Here is a 12,676-nt window from a genome sequence, read left to right as displayed (position 1 = left end):
TTCGAAAGAACCTCAGCTTCTGGCTCTGCACCCCTCATAAGGTATTGTTCAGCTATGGACACTAGTGGCCGGGCGTCCAAGAAGGGCGGAGGGCCTTATTAAAGTGGAACGTTGTTACTCAGCCAGCCAAGGGCTGCAAGGGACCCCTGCATCCGAGTACCGGAAGTGGTCTTGGGGACCTTAACACCTGAGGCTCTAGGTGGAGGGGCTTCATTCCGTTAGCCGGAACTTTGACCGCTGGTGGTTCTGAGGCGTCAGACGTAACGGACTTTCAGTGACGACTTGCGGGGGTGGCGAGAGGAGCTTTAGGGCTTCCTTTAAGACCCCCCCGCCCCCCGACTCCAGGCCCCGTGCTCACGGTGGGCCTTCGGGGAGGGTGACCACTGTTAGACCGGGCGGCGAGGACGCGAAGGCTTCTCTGAGGTAAAAGGCCTTGGGTGGTGTGGAATCATTTTGACTTTGCTGTATGAAAACTGCTGATAGAAACTTGTGGAGCCCTTTCTGTGACATATCCTCAAGGGTTGTCACTATTATGAATAAAGCTTAATATTAATAATGTTAAGTTCATCTCCACTTTATTCATCACTGAGTGCTGGGTCAGAATTAAAGTATCCCCTCAGAGAGATGTATCCTGGGGCTTGCGTCTTCCTGAGCTCCCGGTCGGCGGTGGGAGACTTGGTTGGGAGGACCTTGAGGTAGGCCCAGTGGGAACTCGCTGTTTGGAAGCTTCTGGAAGACTACGTCGCAGATGGTATTCCAGAAGGCATCCTTTGACTGGAAATTTTGAGAAAGTTCCTAGTATCAGCATAAACCTCAAGAACAGATTTTTTTTTGAAGTCATTATGTTTATTTTAAAAATGTTTCAACTTTTGATAGTATGTATAAACTCTCTGCTGTGAAAGATGACTCCTGCACACATCTCCCCCCTCCCTTCTCCTCTAAAACTTCTTTTATAGTGTAGCATCTGGTACTGTAATTATTTATCAGGCTACCGTTGTTTCACTCTGTTTAAAGAACAGATTTTTGAGGGAAGTGAGTCAGTAGCTTAGGCGCCATTTTGCAAAGACGGCAGCCATTTTAAATACCAGGCGTGACCGTTATTTTGTAGACATAGCCGTTGGTCACTGTGACTTCACAGATGGTCCAGCTTTGAAGGCCGTGTTGCACGTGCGGATTTTCAAAGAATCCACTTGAGGTATTTTTTGTTGTTTTTGCTTGTTTCAAATGATAAAAATTAGCAGTTACGAATCTGAGAGTTTGAGGGAAAGCCTTTGTGGTTTATAGAATTTGTTACATGTTTTTCTTGTGTTTAAATTGATATTTCTGAAACTGTTTTTTCTTTGACGAATATAGTCAAATTGGGTAAGGGAGGGAAGGAATTTGTTAAGTTTTTAATGCATTTTCTGTCAATAAAAGAATGTGGGTTATAGGTTCAATCCTTGCCAGCCCCCGACCCCCACCCCATTGCGGCATGCATGTGGGGGGCAACTGATCGATGTGTCTCTCACACATTGATCCCTTGCCCTCACTTCCTCATCTCTTGCCCTCATTTCTTTGTCCCCTTCACCCCCCCACTTGCCCCTCACACCCCGCCCTCTTGCCCCCTCACCCCCCCCGCCCTCTCACGCCCCCGCCCCTCATCCCCCCGCCCTCTTGCCCACTCACCCCACCCTCTCACCCCCTCGCCCCTCATCCCCCCCCCGCCCTCTTGCCCCCTCAACCCCCCGCCCTCTTGCCTCCTCCCACCCCGCCCTCTCCCACCTTCGCCCCTCGCTCCTCATCCCCCCGCCCTCTTGCCCCTCACTCCCGCCATCTTGACCGCTCACCCCCCCCCGCACCTCTTGCCCCTCACCCCCCGCCATCTTGACCGCTCACCCCCCCTCTTGCCCCCTCACCCCCCCGCCCTCTTGCGCCCTCTCACGCCCTCGCCCCTTCATCCCCCACGCCCTCTTGCCCCCTCATCCCCCCCGCCCTCTTGCCCACTCACCCCACCCTCTCACCCCCTCGCCCCTTCGCCCCCCGCCATCTTGCCCCTCACCCTCGCCCTCTTGCCCCCTCGTCCTTCACCCCCCTCTTGCCCCCTCACGCCCCCCCACTCTTGCCCCTCACCCCCCCCGCCCTCTTGCCCCCTCACCCCCGCCCTCTTGCCCCCTAACACCCCGCCCTCTTGCCCCTCACCCCCGCCCTCTCACCCCCTCGCCCCTTCACCCCCCCTTGCCTCCTCGTACCCCACCCTCTCACGCCCTCGCCCCTTCACCCCCCCTCTTGCCCCTCATCACCCCGCCCTCTCGCCCCCTCGTCCTTCACCCCCCTCTTGCCCCCTCACCCCCCCCCCCGCACTCTTGCCCCTCACCCCCCCGCCCTCTTGCCCCCTCACCCCCGCCCTCTTGCCCCCTAACCCCCCGCCCTCTTGCCCCCTCACCCCCGCCCTCTTGCCCCCTAACCCCCCGCCCTCTTGCCCCTCACCCCCTGCCCTCTCACCCCCTCGCCCCTTCACCCCCCTTGCCTCCCGGTACCCCACCCTCTCACGCCCTCGCCCCGTCATCCCCGAGCCCTCTTGCCCCCTCATCACCCCGCCCTCTCACCCCCTCGACCCTTCACCCTCCCCTCTTGCCCCCTCACACCCCCCCCCGCCCTCTTGTCCCCTCACCCCCGCCCTCTTGCCCCCTCACCCTCCACCCTCTCACCCCCTCGCCCCTTCACCCCCCGCCCTCTTGCCCCTCATCCCCCCGCCATCTTGACCGATCACCCCCCCCACCTCTTGCCCCTCACCCCCCCGCCATCTTGACCGCTCACCCCCCCACCTCTTGCCCCCTCACCCCCTCGCCCCTTCACCCCCCGCCCTCTTGCCCCTCACTCCCGCCATCTTGACCGATCACCCCCCCCACCTCTTGCCCCTCACCCCCCGCCATCTTGACCGCTCACCCCCCCACCTCTTGCCCCCTCACCCCCTCGCCCCTTCACCCCCCGCCCTCTTGCCCCTCACTCCCGCCATCTTGACCGATCACCCCCCCACCTCTTGCCCCTCACCCCCCGCCATCTTGACCGCTCACCCCCCCACCTCTTGCCCCCTCACCCCCCGCCATCTTGACCGATCACCCCCCCACCTCTTGCCCCTCACCCCCCGCCATCTTGACCGATCACCCCCCCACCTCTTGCCCCTCACCCCCCGCCATCTTGACCGCTCACCCCCCCACCTCTTGCCCCACACCACTCGCCCTCTTGCCGCTCACCCACTCGCCCCTCATCCCCCCGCCCTCTTGCCCCTCATCCCCCCGCCTTCTTGCCCCTCACTCCCACCATCTTGACCGATCACCCCCCCCACCTCTTGCCCCTCACCCCCGCCCTCTCACCCCCTTGCCCCTTCACCCCCCCTCTTGCCCCCTCACCCCCCCCGCTCTGGCCCGTCACCTGCCGCCCTCTTGTCCCCTCACCCCCGCCCTTTTGCCCCCTCACCCCCACCCTCTTGCCCCCTCACCCCCCACCCTCTCACCCCCTCGCCCCTTCACCCCCCCTCTTGCCCCCTCACCCCCTGATAACTTGCCCCTCAACCCCCGCCCTCTTGTCCCCTCACACCCCGCCCTCTTGCCCCCACGGCATTCACGACCCCTCTTGCCCATTCACCCCCCCGCCCCTTCACCCCCCCTCTTGCCTCCTCGTACCCCACCCTCTCACGCCCTCGCCCCTTCATCCCCCCTGCCCTCTTGCCCCCTCATCACCCCGCCCTCTTGCCTCCTCGCACCCCACCCTCTCACCCACTCGCCCCTTCACCCCCCTTCTTGCCCCCTCATCCCCCCTCTTGCCCCCTCATCCCCCCCGCTCTTGCCCATCACCCCCCGCCCTCTTGTCCCCTCACCCCCCGCCATCTTGACGGCTCACCCCCCGCCCTCTTGCCCCTCACCACTCGCCCTCTTGTCCCCTCACCCCCTTGCCCCTCATCCCCCCCGCCATCTTGCCCCTCACACCCTGCCCTCTTGTCCCCTCACCCCCGCCTTCTTGCCCCCTCCTCCTTCACACCCCCTCTTGCCCCCTCACCCCCCACCCTCTTGCGCCCTCACCCCCGCCCTCTCACCCCCTCGCCCCTTCACCCCCCCTCCTGCCCCCTCACCCCCTGATAACGTGCCCCTCAACCCCCGCCCTCTTGCCCCCTCACCCCTGCCCTCTTGCCCCCTCGTCCCTCATGCCCACTCTTGCCCCCTCACCCCCCTGCCGCCCTCTCGGCCCTCACCCCCCGCCGTCTTGTCCCCTCAAACCCTGCCCTCTTGCCCCCACATCCTTCACGACCCCTCTTGCCCATTCACCCCCCCGCCCCTTCACCCCCCCTCTTGCCTCCTCGTACCCCACCCTCTCACGCCCTCACCCCTTCAACCCCCTGCCCTCTTGCCCCCTCATCACCAGACCCTCTTGCCCCCTCACCCCCCCACACTTGCCCCTCATGCCCCGCCCTCTTGTCCCCTCACCCCGCCCTGTTGCCCCCGCACCCCACTCACGCTCTTGCCCCTCACCCCCCACCCTCTTGCCCCCTCACCCCGCCCTCTTGCCCCCTCACCCCCCCCCGCCCTCTGGCCCCTCATCTCCCGCCCTCTTGCCCCCTCACCCCCGCCCTCTCACCCACTCGCCCCTTCATCCCCCCTGCCCTCTTGCCCCCTCATCATCCTGCTGTCTTGCCTCCTCGCACCCCACCCTCTCACCCCCTCGCCCCTTCACCCCAGCTCTTGCCCCCTCATCACCCCGCCCTCTTGCCCCCTCACCCCCCCCGCTCTTGCCCCTCACCCCCCGCCCTCTTGTACCCTCACCCCCCCCCGCTCTTGCCCCTCACCCCCCACCCTCTTGCCCCCTCACCCCCACCCTCTCACCCCCTTGCCCCTCATACCCCTGCCCTCTCCACCCTCCCGCCCTCTCCCCCCATCGCCCCTCGCCCCTCATCCCCCCGCCCACTTGCCTCCTTGCACCCCACCCTCTCAACCCCTCCCTCCTTCACCCCCCTGCCCTCTTGCCCCTCACCCCAGCCATCTTGCCCCTCACCCCCGCCCTCTTGTCCCCTCACCCCCGCCCTCTCCACCCTCCCGCCCTCTCCCCCCATCGCCCCTCGCCCCTCATCCCCCCGCCCACTTGCCTCCTTGCACCCCACCCTTTCAACCCCTCCCTCCTTCACCCCCCCGCCCTCTTGCCCCTCACCCCAGCCATCTTGCCCCTCACCCCCGCCCTCTTGCCCCCTCGTCCTTCACCCCCCCTCTTGCCCCCTCACCCCCTGATAACTTGCCCCTCAACCCCCGCCCTCTTTTCCCCTCACCCCCGCCCTCTTGCCCCCTCGTCCCTCACCCCGACTCTTGCCCCCACACCCCCCTCCGCCCTCTAGTCCCTCACCCCCCAGCCTTTTGTCCCCTCACCCCCGCCCTCTTGCCCCCTGGTCCTTCACCACCCCTCTTGCCCCCTCACCCCCCGCCCTCTTCCCCCTTCGTCCTTCACCCCCCCTCGAGCCCCACGCCCCCGCCCTCTTGCCCCCTCACCCCCAACCTTCACCCCCCGCCCTTTCCCCCCTCGCCCTCTCTGCCCTCTCCCCCCCTCGCCCCTTCACCCCCCCCTCTCTTGCCTCCTTGTACCCCGCCCTCTCACGCCCTCGCCAAATCATCCCGCTGCCCTCTTGCCCCCTTATCACCCCGCCCTCTCACCCCCTAGGCCCTCATCCCCCGCCCTCTTGCCCCTCACCCCCGCCCTCTTGCCCCTCACCCCCCGCCCTCTTGCCCCCTCGTCCTTCACCCCCCCTCTAGCCCCCTCACCCCCGCGCCCTCTTGCCCCCTCACCCCCCACCTTCACCCCCGCCCTCTCCCCCCCTCCCCCCTCGCCCTCTCTGCCCCTCGCCCCTGGCCCTCTCCCCCCTTTGCCCCTAGCCCCTCATGCCCCGCCCACTTGCCTCCTTGCACCCCACCCTCTCAACCCCTGGCCCCTTCACCCCCCCCCCGCCCTATTGCCCCCCACCCCCGCCATCTTGCCCCTCACCCCCGCCCTCTTGCCCACTGTACTTCACCCCCCCTCTTGCCCCCTCACCCCCCGCCCTCTCACCTCCTCGCCCCTTCACCCCCCCTCTCTTGCCTCCTCATACCCCGCCCTCTCACGCCCTCGCCCCGTCATCCCCCCGCCCTCTTGCCCCCTTATCACCCCGCCCTCTCACCCCCTCGCCCCTCATCCCCCACCCTCTTGCCCCCTCACCCCTCGCACCTCATCCCCCCGCCCTCTGGCATCCTTGCACCCCACCCTCTCAACTCCTCGCCCCTTCACTCCCCCGCCCTCTTGCCCCTCACCCCCGCCCTCTTGCCCCCTCGTCCTTCACCCCCCCTCTTGCCCCTCACCCCCCAGCCTTTTGTCCCCTCACCCCCGCCCTCTTGCCCCTCACCCCCCGCCCTCTTGTCCCCTCGTCCTTCACCCCCCGTCTTGCCCCCTCACCCCCCACCCTGTTGCCCCCTCAGCCCCCGCCCTCTCCCCCCCTCGCCTCCCGCCCTCTCCCCCTCAAGCCCCTCGCCCTCTCCGCCCCTCGCCCCTGCCCACTTGCCTCCTTGCACCCCACCCTCTCACCTCCTCGCCCGTTCACCTCCCTCTTGCCCCCTCATCACCCCGCCCTCTTGCCCCCTCACCCCCCCCCCGCTCTTGCCCCTCACCCCCCGCCCTCTTGCCCCCTCACACCCCCGCTCTTGCCCCTCACCCCCCACCCTCTTGCCCCCTCACCCCCGCCCTCTCCCCCCCTCGTCCCTCATCCCCCCGCCCACTTGCCCCTCACCCCCGCCATGTTGCCCCCTCGTCCTTCACCCCACCTTATTGCCCCCTCACCCCCTGATAACTTGCCCCTCCACCCCCGCCCTCTTTTCCCCTCACCCCCACCCTCTTGACCCCTCATCCTTCACCCCCGCTCTTGCCCCCTCACCCGCCGCCCTCTTGCCCCCTCACCCCCGGCCTCTTGCCCCCTCGTCCTTCACCCCCCCTCTTGCCCCCTCACCCGCCGCCCTCTTGCCCCCTCATCCCCCCACCCTCTTGCCCCCTCACCCCCCCTCTTGCCCCTCACCCCCCACCCTCTTGCCCCCTGATCATCCTGCTGTCTTGCCTCCTCCCACCCCACCCTTTCACCCCCTCGCCCCTTCACCCCCCTCTTGCCCCCTCATCACCCCGCCCTCTTGCCCCCTCACCCCCCCTCTTGCCCCTCACCCCCCACCCTCTTGCCCCCTCACCCCCGCCCTCTCACCCCCTTGCCCCTCATACCCCCGCCCTCTTGCCCCCCCACCCCCGCCCTCTCCACCCTCCCGCCCTCTCCCCCCCTCGTCCCTCATCCCCCCGCCCACTTGCCTCCTTGCACCCACCCTCTCAACCCCTTGCTCCTTCACTCCCCCGCCCTCTTGCCCCCTCGTCCTTCACCCCCCCTATTGCCCCCTCACCCCCTGATAACTTGCCCCTCAACCCCCGCCCTCTTTTCCCCTCACCCCCGCCCTCTTGCCCCCTCGTCCCTCACCCCGACTCTTGCCCCCTCACCCCCCCCCCGCCCTCTAGTCCCTCACCCCCCAGCCTTTTGTCCCCTCACCCCAGCCCTCTTGCCCCCTGGTCCTTAACCACCCCTCTTGCCCCCTCACCCCCCGCCCTCTTCCCCCCTCGTCCTTCAGCCCCCCTCTAGCCCCCTCACCCCCCCCTCTTGCCCCCTCACCCCCCACCTTCACCCCCCCGCCCTCTCCCCCCTCGCCCTCTCTGCCCTCTCCCCCCCTCGCCCCTCATGCCCCGCCCACTTGCCTCCTTGCACCGCACCCTCTCAACCCCTCGCCCCTTCACCCCCCCCCCGCCCTCTTGCCCCTCACCCCCGCCCTCTTGCCCCCTCGTCCTTCACCCCCCCTCTTGCCCCCTCACCCCCCCGTCCTCTTGCCCCTCACCCCCCACCCTGTTGCCCCCTCACCCCCCGCCCGCTCCCCCCCTTGCCCCCCACCCTCTCTGCCCCTCACCCCCTGCCCTCTCAGCCCCTCACCCCTCGCCCCTCATCCCCTGCCCACTTGCCTCCTTGCACCCCACCCTCTCACTTCCTCCGTACTTCACCCCCCCGCCCTCTTGCCCCTCACCCCCGCCCTCTTGCCCCCTCGTCCTTCACCCCCCCTCTTGCCCCCTCACCCCCCCCATCTTGCCCCCTCATCCTTCACCCCCCCTCTTGCCCCCTCACCCCCCCGACCTCTTGCGCCCTCACCCCCTGCCCTCTCACCGACTCGCCCCTTCACCCCCCCTCTTGCCTCCTCGTACCCCACCCTCTCACGCCCTAGCCCCTTCATCCCCCCTGCCCTCTTGGCCCCTCATCACCCCGCCCTCTTGCCTACTCCCACCCCACCCTCTCACCCCCTCGCCCCTTCACCCCCCCTCTTGCCCCCTCACCCCCTGCCATCTTGCCCCCTCACCCCCCGCCCTCTCACCCACTTGCCCCTTCACCCCCCTCTCTTGCCTCCTCGTACCCAGCCCTCTCACGCCCTGGCCTGTCATCCCCCCGCCCTCTTGCCCCCTCACCCCCTTGCCCCTCATCCCCCCGCCCTCTGGCATCTGTGCACCCCACCATCTCAACTCCTCGCCCCTTCACCCCTCCGCCCTCTTGCCCCTCACCCCCGCCCCCTTGCCCCTCACCCCCACGCCCTCTTGCCCCCTCACCCCCCCTCACCCCCTCACCCCTTCACACCCCCTCTCTTGCCTCCTCCTACCCCGCCCTCTCAAGTCTTCGCCTGGACATCTCCCCCACCCTCTTGCCCTCTCATCACCCAGCCCTCTTGCCTCCTAGCACCCCACCCTCTCACCCCCCCTCTTGCCCCTTCACCCCCGCCCTCTTGCCCCCTCGTCCTTCACCCCCCCTCTAGCCCCCTCACCCCCGCCCTCTTGCCCCCTCGTCCTTCACCCCCCATCTTGCCCCCTCACACCCCGCCCTCTTGCCCCCTCACCACCCACCCTATTGCCCCCTCACCCCCCGCCCTCTCCCCCCCTCGCCACTCGCCCTCTCCGCCCCTCGCCCCTCATCCCCCCGCCCACTTGCCTCCTTTCACCCCACCCTCTCAACTCCTCGCCCCTTCACCCCCCCGCCCTCTTGCCCCTCACCCCTGCCATCTTGCCCCTCACCCCCGCCCTCTTGCCCCCTCGTCCTTCACCCCCCCTCTTGCCCCCTCACCCCCCCCGCCATCTTGCCCCTCACACCCCGCCCTCTTTTCCCCTCGCCCCTTCACCCCCCCTTGCCTCCTTGTACCCCACCCTCTCACGCCCTCGCCCCTTCATCCCCCCTGACCTCTTGCCCCCTCATCACCGCCCCCCTTGCCCCTCACCCCCCGCCCTCTTGACCCCTCACCCCCGCCCCTCATCCCCCCGGCCACTTGCCTCCTCCCACCCCACCCTCTCAACCCCTCGTCCCTTCACCCCCCCACCCTCTTGCCCCTCACCCCCGCCCTCTTGCCCCCTCGTCTTTCACCCCCCCTCTTGCCCCATCACCCCCTGATAACTTGCCCCTCAACCCCCGCCCTCTTTTCCCCTCACCCCCGCCCTCTTGCCCCCTCGTCCCTCACCCCCACTCTTGCCCCCTCATCCCCCTGTCCTCTTGTCCCCTCACACCCCGCTCTCTTGCCCCCTCACCCCCCGCCCACTTGCCCCCTCACCCCCTGCCCTCTTGCCCCCTCGCCCCTCCCCCCTTCACCCCTTCCTGCCCCTTGCCCCTTCCCCCCCCTCTTGCCCCCTCGCCCCCCGCCCTCTTGCCCCCTCAACCCCCACCCTCTTGCCCCTTCACCCCCAGCCCACTTGCCCCCTCACCCCCCGCCCTCTTGCCCCCTCACCCGCCGCCCTCTTGCCCCCTCAACCCCCACCCTCTTGCCCCTTCACCCCCAGCCCACTTGCCCCCTCACCCCCCGCCCTCTTGCCCCCTCACCCCCGGCCCTCTTGCCCCCTTGCCCACCTCCCCGCCCTCTTGCCCCTTCAACCCTCTGCCCTCTCACCCCCTCGCCCCTTCACCCCCCGCCCCTTGCCCCCTCACCCCTGGCCCTCTTGCCCTCTTGCCCCCTCACCCCACGCCCTCTTACCCTCCTGCCCCTCGCTGCTTCACCCCCCCCCCCGCCCTCTCACCCCCTCGCCCCCTCACGCCCCCCACCCTCTTGCCTCCTCGCACCCCGCGCTCTCACCCCATCTCCCCTTCACCCACCCGCCCTCTTGCCCCCTCAACCCCTGACCTCTTGCCCCCTCACCCCCGGCCCTCTTGCCCCCTTGCCCACCTCCCCGCCCTCTTGCCCCTTCAACCCTCTGCCCTCTCACCCCCTCGCCCCTTCACCCCCCCTTGCCCCCTCGCCCCCCGACCCCTTGCCCCCTCCCCTCTTGCCCCTTCACCCCTCTCCGCCCTCTTTCCCCCTCACCCCCCGCCCACTTGCCCCCTCACCCCCCGCCCTCTTGCCCCCTCACCCCCCGCCCACTTGCCCCCTCACCCCCCGCCCTCTTGCCCTCTCACCCTCTCGGCCCTTTGCCCCTTCACACTCCCCCTGCCCTCTTGCTCCATCACCCCTCACCCCCGCCCCTCACACCCCGCCTTCTTGCCCCCTCACCCCTTCACCCCCCCACCCTCTAGACCCCTTGCCCCTCACCCACCCGCCCTCTTGCCCCCTCACCCCACCCGCCCTCTCACCCCCTTGGCCCCTCGCCCCTTCACTCTTCCCCCGCCCTCTTGCTCCATCACCCCCCCTCTTGCCCCCTCACCCCCCGCCCTCTTGCCCCCTCGCCCCTAGCCCCTTCACCCCCCGCCCTCTAGACCCCTTGCCCCTTCACCCCCTCCCTCTTACCCCCTCACCCCCTGCCCTCTTGCCCCCTCTCCCCTCACCCCCCCACCCTTTTGCCCCCTCATACTCTTGCCCTCTCCTTTGGTCCCCTTGTCCCCTCGTCCCCTCGCCCCCTCACCCCTAACCCCCGGCCCTCTTGCCTCCTCACCCCCTAGCCCTCTAGCCCCCTCACCTTTGTCCTCTTGCCCCCTTGGCCCTTTTGCCCCCTCGTACTCTTGCCCCCTGCCCTCACCATGTGGCCTTCTTATGTTCTTGTCTTCTTGCCCTGCCCCCATGCCCCCTTGCCCCCATGCCCCCTCGCCCTCTTGCCCTCTAGCCCCCTAGCCCTTGCCCCCTTGCCCCTTTGCCATCTGATACTCTTGCTCCCTCCTCCTCATGCCCCTTCGCCAGCTTTCCCTCTCACGCTCTCATGTTCTTGCCTTCTTGCCCCCTAGCCCCTGCTGTTCCATCTAAAAAAAAAATCAATGGGAAAAATGTCCTGGGGTGAGGATTATCAACAACAACAAAAGGCATGTTCTGCATCTGGTTGGGGGAGGGCAGTTGTGGCTTTTAACTCTTCCATAAAGTTAAAAAAATGAGTTTTTATTTAATAATTGGACCAGATGAAATCAATGTATAGCTAGAAAAATTTAATGAATTATTTTATCAGTAGTCCTTAATTTTAATTTGTAACTGGCAAACATGTACTAGCTTTCTTCTATAAATTCAAATTCTGCTTGAAAATAACATAATTTATAATTTTGAAAGTAAAACTACCACGAAGCCATGTGCTTGGGATCTTAAAATGGAAATATCCAAAAGAAAAGACATGGTTGTGAAATGTGCTCAGTTCATAAATATTTGAAAACATGCTAGGATAAAGTTTTTAAATTAAAGATATTCAGTGACACTGGTTAATAACATTATATAGGATTTAAGTGTATAATTCTATAATATATTCTATATACATTGCATTGTGTGTTTCCCACCCAAAGTCCTTGTTGCTTTTAATGGAATGAACTCTTGCTTTGATCCACTTATTCTCTCTTATTTCAAACTTAGTTACTTGACCCTGAATATCACGACCGAGGGAGATTTTCAGGCTGAAATTCTATCCCAGACCATGACAGAACCACTTAGCAGGGTCCTTCTTCTCTCACCCAGGGCTGCAGCTGTACAAAGAAGAAAATGTAATTTCCTGAGTAATCATAAATTCCTTATGTTTTATAAAATTATAAAAGTAAGCAATTCTTTAGTCAAATAGGTAGTCAGTACAATTACTCCAGAAGGCATTCACAATGATCACATTCAGAAATAAGTACTGGTCCACGGATCAGTGGTCCGTGAGGTCCAAAAGGTTGGCGACCGCTGAACTAAAGTACTTGTTCTAGAAAATAGTCCAATTATGTCTGAAACACATAGGTTTGTTTTGCTTATTTATTTCTCTGCCTATTCTAGAAGAAAAGCACTGAGATGAAGCCACACCAAGGCAGCAAAAGAGGGATGACGCTTTCCATTACCTCCAGGCAATAGGTGGAAAGCATTTGACTAATGTCTTTGAAAAGTACTTGGGTCAGATATGTGAAGAAGCCTTTGGGGAGCCCTCACCCCCCACCTCCACCTCCCATCAGTCATTAAACAGAGATAACTCTGCCTCTGAGCATGGCCAGCTCTGACAGGTCTAGCACTTGGGGGAAGGGGAAAAGAACTGGACCCTTCTTCTGAATCTGCCAAGAGCAGGTGTAGGGGCTGCCCCACCCTTCCCTGCCCCACCTAGCCAGGACCATTGTGTGCAAATTTGCTTGCAGAGCAATTCATAAGTACCAAGATTCTTGAATGATAAGAATGAGAGGCACTAAAATTCTACTCCTCTCAAGTGAAAGATTTTT

The sequence above is a fragment of the Myotis daubentonii genome, chromosome X (assembly GCF_963259705.1).
Source record: "Myotis daubentonii chromosome X, mMyoDau2.1, whole genome shotgun sequence".
Lineage (NCBI taxonomy): Eukaryota > Metazoa > Chordata > Mammalia > Chiroptera > Vespertilionidae > Myotis > Myotis daubentonii.
Note: the sequence above shows the minus strand (reverse complement) of the source record.